We start from the raw sequence: 10,874 nt of genomic DNA on the forward strand, positions 1-10,874 counted from the left end.
CCAGCCCAGCCAGACCCAATACAGCAGGGAAAAAAAAAACTTACACAATGGGCTGCCTGCTTTTTGTCTTTCCACCATGCTGTATTAGGCATTTAGAAAGTTCATCAGAAAAGCTTAAGTTAGCAGTAAACACAGAAAATATTTTTTTATATATAAAATTACCCTACTGTGTTAAAATGCCTGCTATTTTTTAGGGTGAATGTAACCAGAAATTATGCAAATTTTGAAAAACAATGAAGTTTCATTTACCACTTTGCTATAAGTGATTGAAGCATTAGTTTGTTGCTTGCAAGCCCTGGATGGCATGAATGAGAACTTTTGCAATGATTACCTTGTCACTCAGCAGATGGCCTTCATTAATGGCAATTATATGAATTTACCAAGCTGCCCAAGCATTATCTGAGAGAGGGCATTGTTAAGTCTGTGCAATTACAAAGTCCCTACGACTTCCATGACTTCACTGCAGGAGACTTAAAACAGCTGCTGTTGTCACTTTTTTTTTAGCTGCCTAGAGCTAAATACATTGATTTCACAGATGTAGTACCCCAGAATCTGGGGCCAGACAATATCACTAGTCTTTAATCAGTGCTTTCTCCCATTGGTTTTGATTAAAGATCAATTTTCAGATTCAGCTGATAGCTATATATCTAATCACATTTGTGCTCTGCTTGCATAGTTGTGCCTCTCACAAAAAATCAATATTTTAGTGCTGCAAGAATCCTGCAATGTATAGAATCAAAACAGTGACATCTCTTGTTCATGTTACAGTTTATCTGGATTGTTGTACCATATTTCACAGAATCACAGAATGTTGGGGATGGGAAGGGACCGCGAAAGATCATCTAGTCCAATCCCCCTGCCGGAGCAGGAGCCTAAATGAGATTACACAGGAAGGCGTCCAGGCGGGTTTTGAATTTCTCCAGAGAAGGAGACTCCACAACCTCCCTGGGAAGCCTGTTCCAGTGCTCTGTCACCCTCACTGTAAAGAAGTTCCTTCTGAAATTTAAGCGGAACCTCCTGTGTTCCAGCTTGCACCCATTGCCCCTTGTCCTATCATTGGACATCACTGAGAAGAACCTGGCTCCATCCTCATGACATTCGCCCTTAACATATTTATAAACATTAATGAGGTCTCCCCTCAGCCTCCTCTTCTCCAAGCTAAAGAGACCCAGCTCTCTCAGCCTTTCCTCATAAGGGAGATGCTCCACTCCCTTAATCATCTTGGTGGCTCTGTGCATATCTACTAAAACTCTCTGGTGAGTGGTGCTCAGGTGATGTTCTTGATTCTGCATGCGGCTGCGGTTGCGTGTGCTGCACAAGGTGACTCCAGTGGAACATGGATGATGCATCTCAGCATCTTTTTTGTTTTCCTCACATTATCATTTTAGTTTATTGTTGCAGTATCGTATTTTATTACATAAAACTCTTAAGAGTAAACAGAATAGACTTTGCTGCAGTTCATCTCAAGCCTGCTTCCTTCTCTTGAGAGAAATCTGCAGCAAGGTGAACTACCAAGGAATATTTATGCTGACAGGTTGTTGGAAGCCACTGCACTGCTCTTTCTGCCTTGATGGAGCCTCAGCATCCTCCTGCTTCTGCTTAACTGAAGTCACTGATGAGACTCCTGAGAAATGCTGCTTAATCTCATTTTTTTAATTATGCCTTCAGAAAAGAAAATTGTAAAACTGTTTTAAAACTCCCTTTTAGCTACCTTTTTTGTTGGCATTTAAAACAAGAAACACCATCAGTTTCCTTTCTTCTCAATGCCTTCTCAGATAGATAGGAACACTTGAGATGAACTTGCATGTTGGACTCTGGTTAGGTCATGTTTCATCCAGGTGCTGATTTTGGCAAGCTTTTGCCAAATCTGTTAATGTTTGGAATATGGCTCTTGCATATGGCAGCCCCAACAACATATATACAGACTTACTGTATAAATTGGAGGAAATTAGTGTTTATTAATGTTTGGCATATTTTGAACTCAAAAGTAACTGGCAGTGAGGTCTAAGAGAGTTTTAAATTATGAGCTATTAATTCCAGCTGATCTTCTGGGAATTAACTAACCAGATATGTTGCTATTTCATTTGATCCCAGTATATGTCAGTAGAAGCAGCAGAAGAGACTTTCAGGACAGTATTTTGCTAAGGTTTAGTGACTGCACAGCAAATAATTTCTGAGATACCTCTTACATTGTCTTCAGAGATGCCAGATTATAGTTGTCATTGATTTAGAGCATAGAACAGTGTGTAAGGGACATGAAATAAACTAAATGACCGAGTTATATATACATATACATAATTTTCATTTGCAAATAGAAGTCTATTTTTAATTATTCTTAGAAGGGTGCCAAGCAACTTACTATTGACTTGTCAGTGTCAGAGTGATGTTTCCAGACAGAATCGACACTGGAGGGAAGAAGAGGGGGCAGAAAGAGTTTTTGTGTGTCCTAACAGCAACACCAGGAGTGTTTCAACTGACTCACCCAATATGTGCAAAGGATGTGACAGCATGCATTTCCTGGTACATCTGCTGTGTTCTTCTGCTCACACAGAAGGGAGGAAAGAGATTCTGGCCCCAGACTGTAACCCCTGTTGGGTTGTTTCTTGGACAGGTGCAGCCTCATATGACAAGAAGTCAGGGGCCAAAACTTGGTTCAGCTTTCAGACAGCAACATAGATACTGTCAGAGCAGAGTGAGCACCACCCTTTTCCACACCAAAAAGGAAAAAAATGCTAGAACAATAATATTTTGGCATTTTAACTGGAGCCTCCATAAAGTATTCCACTCTAAATTAAAATATTATGCCCTTACAATGATTATCCCTCATTTATTTTTAACAATGTGTCAGGCCTGTGCTGTTTTTTCCTACTGCCTAAGGACACCTTAATAATGCATCAAGATTGAGATTGTTTTTTTCACTTTGGTAAAACTGACCTAGTTTCCTCCATAACCTCCACCCCCCAAAAAAGGAAACTTTTAAATAAAATACCCTCCATGAAAATGTAAAAGCCAACATTCATAATATTTCTTCTACATGTTCTGAAATTAAAACTGTCTCGTCTCCTCGGGTTGTTAAACAAGACTGAGTTTCATTTACAGGTTGAACATTTTAATGGGTTAGCATCCCTACTGAATGTTACTTCATGGAATGGCATTGTTAGGACAATTGTGAAAATTATACAGATGCTTGATTTTGAAAATAGACTCCAACAGTTTTCCTGATGCAAACATGTAACTGCTCACAGGCTAATGAAAGCTTATAATGTAAAAATATTCAGAATGCCAGCAACCTTGAATGACCACATTCTGTCAGCTATAAATAGCTCATTAATACAGACTAGTTGTCACAAAGCAGCTTTTTTTACGGGTTGTCCAAATTCAGTAGCTGCAGGAAATAACTTATGTAATAAAGACTTCTTGGTACTTTCAGTAAGCCCTATAATATATCACATGCTTTTCCCTCAAAGGTACTTATCAACCATTTCAACCTCACTGTACTCACAGGCATCCATTGACTTGTCCTTTTGACATTGACAAAAGAAGACCTTTTGTCAGCTTGCTCTCGGAGACAGAATGATGTACAGTATACACTGTGAACATGGGTGTGAGATTGCCTAATTCTGCTTCTGTCAGGATGAATCAAACCCATAATAAAATGAGCCTTTGTGATTCATTTGTTCAAACAATCTTGTTTAAGAAGAATCTAAGTTTATCATAACCTTCAAGTTGTAGTGTGTGTGGGTGGCATCCATGGTGTTCTTCCACAGCCAGTGGTTTTCTGAGCTTGCCAATGTCCTGTGCAAGGACTGTGATTTAGAAAGACAGCCTTGTCAAGTTCTCTTCAGTCATCCAGAATAGTCCCTTCCCTATTTTTTAAATAAACTACCGAAGATAAAAGTAGCTATTAACACAATGAAAAAACAGTATTAAGAAACTTTCTTTTTGAGTCAACTTGATAGATAAAAAAGAAAATCAACCTGCTTTCAACTTCCCCATGGACCTACTGTCTTCTGAGCTACGGTGTGTGACTATGTTCAGTACAGTATCTTAGCTAGAGGCTATAGCTGTGGAGAAAATATACTTTTATGATGTATCTGTGCTTTCCTGAGCATGCTTATTGCATGACATAATTTTAAAAAGCAGAACACAGGCATGAACCAGAAATTCTACTTTATATTCAAGAGATGCAAAACTAAAGATAAACACACCATCACTAGAGATTTTCCATTTTCATTGAGCTGTCACAGGTTTATGGCTGAATACATGTGCTCTACTACATTGGTTTTGAGCTTGAGTAAGGTTTCAGAGGTGAAAGTCATTATGAAAATGAAGAGTGGTCTGGTAAGCTGCATTCCTCCACACTACTTACATACACTTTTGGTTGTGTTTGACTTGATTTCTTTCTTTTATGTGCTCCTCTGTTCAGACATCATCTTAAATGGACAATTAGATGGGTTTGCAGAGGATTTTTTGTAGAAAAGCAAATGCTGTTTGAAATCCTGACAAACCTATCATAAAGGGCATAGATATCCAACATGAGGCGAAGGCCCACAAATACTTCAAGTGGAGAAGAAGGGAAAGATTACCAAATGAGATGAAAAAGACCCACTTACATCCAACAGTTGTAACTTGAATTTGGACAAATTTAGCTTAGAAATAATCAATTTTAATGGAAATGCTGTTAACCAGTTGACCAATGTCCTAAACAAGCTAGAGGCTTGAAATTCACAGACCTTTCTAAAGACTCTGTAGTTCAAGCAAAAATTATGATTGGTGCAGAAATTACCAGATGAGATTCCATGTTTTACGGTGTAGAAGAGGTTAAGGGTGACCAAAGTCCCTCCTGATCTTAGTAGCATTTGAAATGTCCTTCCCCACTGATGTGGTAGAAGTATGACCTGAATTGAGTGCTGAAGTACGGCTCTTTGGTAGTTTGTCCAGGTATATGAACCAATACATTCCCCTCCACAGGCATAAATGTATTGGATTAAGAATGGACAATAAAGGCAAGAGGTTGTGGGGAAGGAAAAAGTGCCAAAGAATGTGAAGAGGTAAAAAATGATGAAAACAAAGTAGAGAGGGAAAAAAGACACAACTGGTTTGTGCTGCAGGTAGAAGTTTGATATCAGAAAAAAGGCATTGAAGGGCACCGCAGTGGAGGTCAGCAGCCCTCCAGTGCACCCTTGCACTGTAACTTCTCCCTGTTGCAAGAGCGGGCGTCCTCCTACCCCAAGGACCAGCCCATGCACACCAAATGAGGTGATATATGGGTCTCACCTCTTAGGTCAGAAGGAGGCTGAAGGTCTGAGAATCAGCTGCAGATTTTGGAAAGAGTAGAGAGGACAGCAGCTATGCTGAATAAAGCACATACACACAGACGTGAGCTCTTCTCACCTTAGTAAAAGACTGATTGAGATATTCCTTTCCACTTGACATCTTAGAAGGGAGAAATATTTACTTCATCCTTTCCAACATATAAACACAATCAGGAAGACAGGGTTTCAATGTAGCTGATGGCAGAAGCATCATACTGAAGTGTAGTTTCTCTTCTGTAGCTTAGCCTCAGTTCTGCAAGGATGCACACATGTATACTGTTCCATTGACATGACTACATAAATGCAATGAAACCAATTATGTCTTCCTTGCACTGGTTATTCTCAGACTAACTCTCTCTCCCCTTTGTACGATCTGTCAGGTTCCTGTCTTCCCATCCTTGAAAGACTTCTTCCAAAAATAGATGTACTACGGCAGACAAACTAAAGAAATTAAATCCAGATTATGCCAATTTATGTGTGAAACATCATTATCAATCTCTTTGCAGTTTGCTTCTCCATTTTACCCTTTAACCTGCTTACCTATGGCACTTAGGTTGTGACTTTTTGAAGGAAGAGTTCTATGTCTTTTTATATATTATCATACTGCAGGCACTGTGGAAACACAACTGATGATTACTACTTCTTACATATGTTATCTCATACACTGAGAAACCCCAATATTTTAAAAAAAGGTTACTTCCTCAGTTATAAATCTCAGAAAAGTTTATATGGGCCTACTGCTTTGCAGGTCTAAATTGCAATGTAGTCTGTCTTGTGTTTTGTTTGTTGGTTTTTTTGAGCACTTGTTCATTGTTGCAAAATGATTTCTTCCTCACACCTCTTCCCTTCTGATGTTTAGACTAAGTCGTCCTCATATTCATTGAGCATCATTATTGCAGGTACAGTTGCACTTAGAATTACATAATATTTCTTCAGGGGAGGAAGCATTGAATACCTCTTACAGAAGTTAATGGAACAAACAAATCTGTTTAATTAAATTGTAACTTCAAGAATTCAGCAGAAAAGATGCTGCATCATTCAGGTTGTAAACAGAATGCTGCTTCTAGCCACCTTTATAAAACAGGCTGCTAAGTGCACTGTTATTCCTGCATCTCTTCCTGAAGCTTCACATTGACTTAAATAGGCCAGCCCAGTATGTGCTGCTTTGTTACGAGTCCGTATGGAGTAATTTTTGTAAAGAAGCTAGCTCCTAAAGTACCTGTAAGGTAGTCACCCTTCCCATGCTTCAGTAATGCTAAACCAGCTGCTTTGCCTCCCAGCTGAATGCGTGGGGATGAGGACCATCGTCATAACAATAATACCTGCTGCATCTGACTCACTACAGCTCCTGCTGGGAGAAGTAATAAAATGTACATTTCTTCGTGACGGCAAGAGCTGCCACAGTACAAGCAGGATTCAGTTCCAAGTTCAGATTTTCTAGTTGTAATTTTCCTCCCTCACTCTTATTGTATTTTTTTGAGTACTGTGGGAGAGTAACTTTAGATTATGGTGTGTGAGCAGACTACCTGCAGAAGCTGAGAAAGCCTGAGGTCTATATTCATGCTTTCAGGAGTATTTCATGATGGGAGCGTTGTATACTCTGCACCACAGGAAAGGAAAAACAGAGCTGAGTACATCTAGCTCCACAGCATAAATGAGAGCTGTGTGAACAAAGCCCTGTCTGCAGCACACTTTTACCCAATGAACGTTCAGCGAACAGACGTTGACAATATTGGTAGAAATCACTGTGGAGGAAAATTATCTGAAACATTACCATTTACCTTACGGCTGCAGCTTTGTATCTTGAAACATTGACTTCTCACCTATAATTTAATCTCTATTATTAATGAATTGTGGAAACTCTTTTCCCTAGGCACTAGACCATCAGACTGTGTATAGAGTCAGTCAGCAAATATTACTAAACACCCATGTAGGCTTTTAGACACTCTGAAAAGAAATAGCTGTACATACAAAAGTAGATACACATTTTTTTTTTCAAATTGGTAAGGTACAGTAACCATCTAGGTACTGTCCTGGGCAATCGGCTCTAGGTGGTCCTATGTGGTGGGTTGACCACGGCTGGACACCAGGTGCCCTCCAAAGTCGCTCTATCACTCCGCTCCTCAGCTGGACAGGGGAGAGACAATATAACAAAAGGCTTGTGGGTCAAGATAAGGAAAGGAAGATTATTCACCAATTACTGTCACAGGCAAAACAGACTCAATAGTGAAAAAAAAAAAAAAAAGGTTTATTACCAATTAAATCAGAGTAGGATAATGAGAAATAAAAACTAAAAAACACCTTCTTAAAAACACCTTCCCCCGACTCCTCCCTTCTTCCTGGGCTTAACTTTACTCCAAAATTCTCTACCTCCTCCCCTCGAGCGGTGCAGGGGGACAGGGAATAGGGGTTGTGGTCAGTTCATCACATGTTGTCTCTACTGCTCCTTCCTTCTTAGGGGGACAACTCCTCACATTCTTCCCCTGCTCCAGCATGGGTTCCCTCCCACAGGAGACAGTCCTCCATTAACTTCTCCAACACGAGTCCTTCCCACAGGCTGCAGTTCTTCATGAACTGCTCCAGCATCCAGCATGGGTCCTTTTCATGGTGTGCAGACCTTCAGGGACAGACTGCTCCAGCGTGGGTCCCCCATGGGGTCACAAGTCCTGCCAGCAAACCTGCTCCGGTGTGGGCTCCTCTCTCCACAGGGCCACAGGTCCTGGCAGGAACCTGCTCCAGCGCAGGCTTCCCATGGGGTCACAGCCTCCTTCAGGCATCCACCCGCTCTGGTGTGGGGACCTCCACAGGCTACAGGTTGATATCTGCTTCACCATGGACCTGCATGGACTGCAGGGAGACAGCCTGCCTCACCATGGTCTTCACCATGGGCTGCAGGGGAATCTCTGCTCTGGTGCTTGGTGCATCTCCTCCCGCTCCTTCTTCACTGACCTTGGTGTCTGCAAGGGTTGTTTCTCTCACATTTTCTCACTCCTCCCTCTAGTTGCACTTTCTCTTGTGCAGTTGTGTTCCCCCCTTCTTTAAGGCAATACCACTTGGCCTTGGCCAGCAGCAGGTCTGTCTTGGAGCCAGCTGGCATTGGCTCCATCAGACATAGGGAAAGTTTCTAGCAGCTTCTCACAGAAGCCACCCCTGTAGCCTTCCTTGCTACCAAAACCTTACCACGCCAACCCCATATACCCTGCTTGAGCTGGGGGGTTGGGCAAGATGACCTCCAGAGGATCCTTCCAACTTCAACCAGTCTGTAATTCTCCAATACGTAAATTGTCTTTCTCCAGCTCATTTGTATTGCACAATTATTCTTTTGAAATTATTCATCTGTCATGGTCAACAAAGGTCACTGTTCTTAAAGACTTCTTTAGAAAATATCCTAAAGGAGCCTTTAAAATACTTATAATTAAATTCTTTGTCTTCTTCTGTACTAAGTGATATTTTGTCCAAATAAGGAAATCTACAGAAGATCTTACAAGGATATCTTAAGGATAACATTGTTAGATTCGGGAGAATCACTGTATGCTAAAAATTTAATCAATCAGATATACAGGTAATGGTAGCACTGAAAGGAAGGATTTTATAAAACCATTTCAATTACTTGTCATGTACAACGGATTGAACAAAACGCGATATTCCACTCCAGGAGGATTTAAATGCCACCTTATTTAGTTTGAGAACAAAGAGCATTTTCAGTTTATCTGTTGTGTGTGTATAGAAGAGTCTTGCAGCAGAATGGATTTGTTGTGCACAAATCATGGCTGAGGTGGTGCTGAGAGCAGCGTAGATAAAGGGGTTAGTGTGACTACATGCAAACAATGATTATTTATGGACTTCTGTGTGCTTTTTGTGCATTGCTAGAATGAGCAATGATTAGATCTGAACCCTAAGTTTAAAGGGCTTGGTAGAATAGAACAGGTACAGTTAATCTGTGTTTGGTTATTAAGCTGACTTAAGAGTCATGTAGCATGTAGGTGTGTGTTTTATCCTTCTTAAACTCAAATTACATTAAACATTATGTAACAAATAGTAGAGTGAGATTTGACATGCAAGGCTTCTTTTCCTAAGAACTGTGCTATCAATATTATGATCAGTGATAACTGTGTACAGAAAACCATTTTAAATCTGTTGTCTTTGAGAAGTTACAAATGAACACAAGGATTATATGACATTATTGATCATAGTTTTCAGAAGTTTTTGAGTCAGTTGATGCTTTTTTAACATAGTTGAATCACACACTAGTGAATTTGTTCTTTCACCAGTATACAAATTAGTTACTACAATTTTAGTGCTAACTAGCTACGTATTGGTAGGATGCAGACAATATGGACTTACATGGCATCAAACCTAGCCAATAATCACATGAATGTATTATCAGCTCACCTTTGTGATATTCTACCTTAATAATTAATATTTTAAAGAACTTCTAGTAACTATTCTTATATCTGAAACCTTGTGACCTGTTTTTGAAACCATTTCATGTCATAATAGTTCAATAATCAAATCTATGCTTTTAGATACTATAGCTGGCCACAGTATTTATAGCTGTGCAAACAAAATGATATGTACAATCAGCTGTCATGTTTTAAGATGAAGGGGAACCTGCAGGTATCAAGAAAATACAGCATTATCAGTGGTTCAATACAGTATGGATTTTGAAGTATCAAGTACTTAATGATTCATTACTGCAATTACACAGTATTATTCTTACATAATGTAGTAGTTGTTTTTACAGTTATATAATATGGCCTATGACATAACACAATAAATGTTGAACTCATCAATGCAGGATAATGCTGAGTATGTAGACTCTATCCATTTTTATGATGGCATCATCTAGTACAAAGTGAGAACAAAACAGAGATTCTTTAAACTATAAAAGAGCTTTCTTTTTCCATATTTGTAAAATTAAGTGCAAAATCCTGGCCTCAGCTGAGGTCAATGTCAATTTTACCAACAGAAGCAAGATTTCATTTCAAATGGAGAAAGCAGGAAACTTTTCGGTGTGTTCCCTTTGTCTTAGTTTACTTCACTGTCCCAAGTATTTCTGAATAAAGTCTTAGAATTACTCATCTACTGACAATAGTCAAGAAAAATAATGGTTTTGCTGTATTTTGAAGGGATTTAGCATATTTTAGATCTCTAAAATAGATTGCGTTTGTTATCTCCTTCCCTTTTTTGCCTTTCCCTTGTGCATGATAGCCCTCAAAAAAGGTTTGGGGATCAGTCATGCCAAACATTTTACTACTCAAAAGTGTTTGATTACCATTGTGTCTGTCCGCTGAGGTCACAAATGAGCTACACCTCTTAATTCCCTTTAGGTATTTGTAGTAGTATGTTCATCAAGGTGTAGGTTTTATAATAACAGGCTCAGTGGGGAGAGATACATCATTATGATACTGCATAACAAGTTGTCAGGACAGCAGGATGGGGAAGTTTTACCTATCAGTGGGACAAGCCATGGTTTATAGGTCAATTCGGTACAGGATTTGACACGCAGATCTGTCAAAGTAACCTTTACATTACCAAAGAGGGAAGTTTTAGCACTCC

This window comes from Antrostomus carolinensis, unplaced genomic scaffold, assembly GCF_000700745.2.
Source record: "Antrostomus carolinensis isolate BGI_N321 unplaced genomic scaffold, ASM70074v2 scaffold22237, whole genome shotgun sequence".
In the NCBI taxonomy this organism is placed as follows: Eukaryota; Metazoa; Chordata; class Aves; order Caprimulgiformes; family Caprimulgidae; genus Antrostomus; species Antrostomus carolinensis.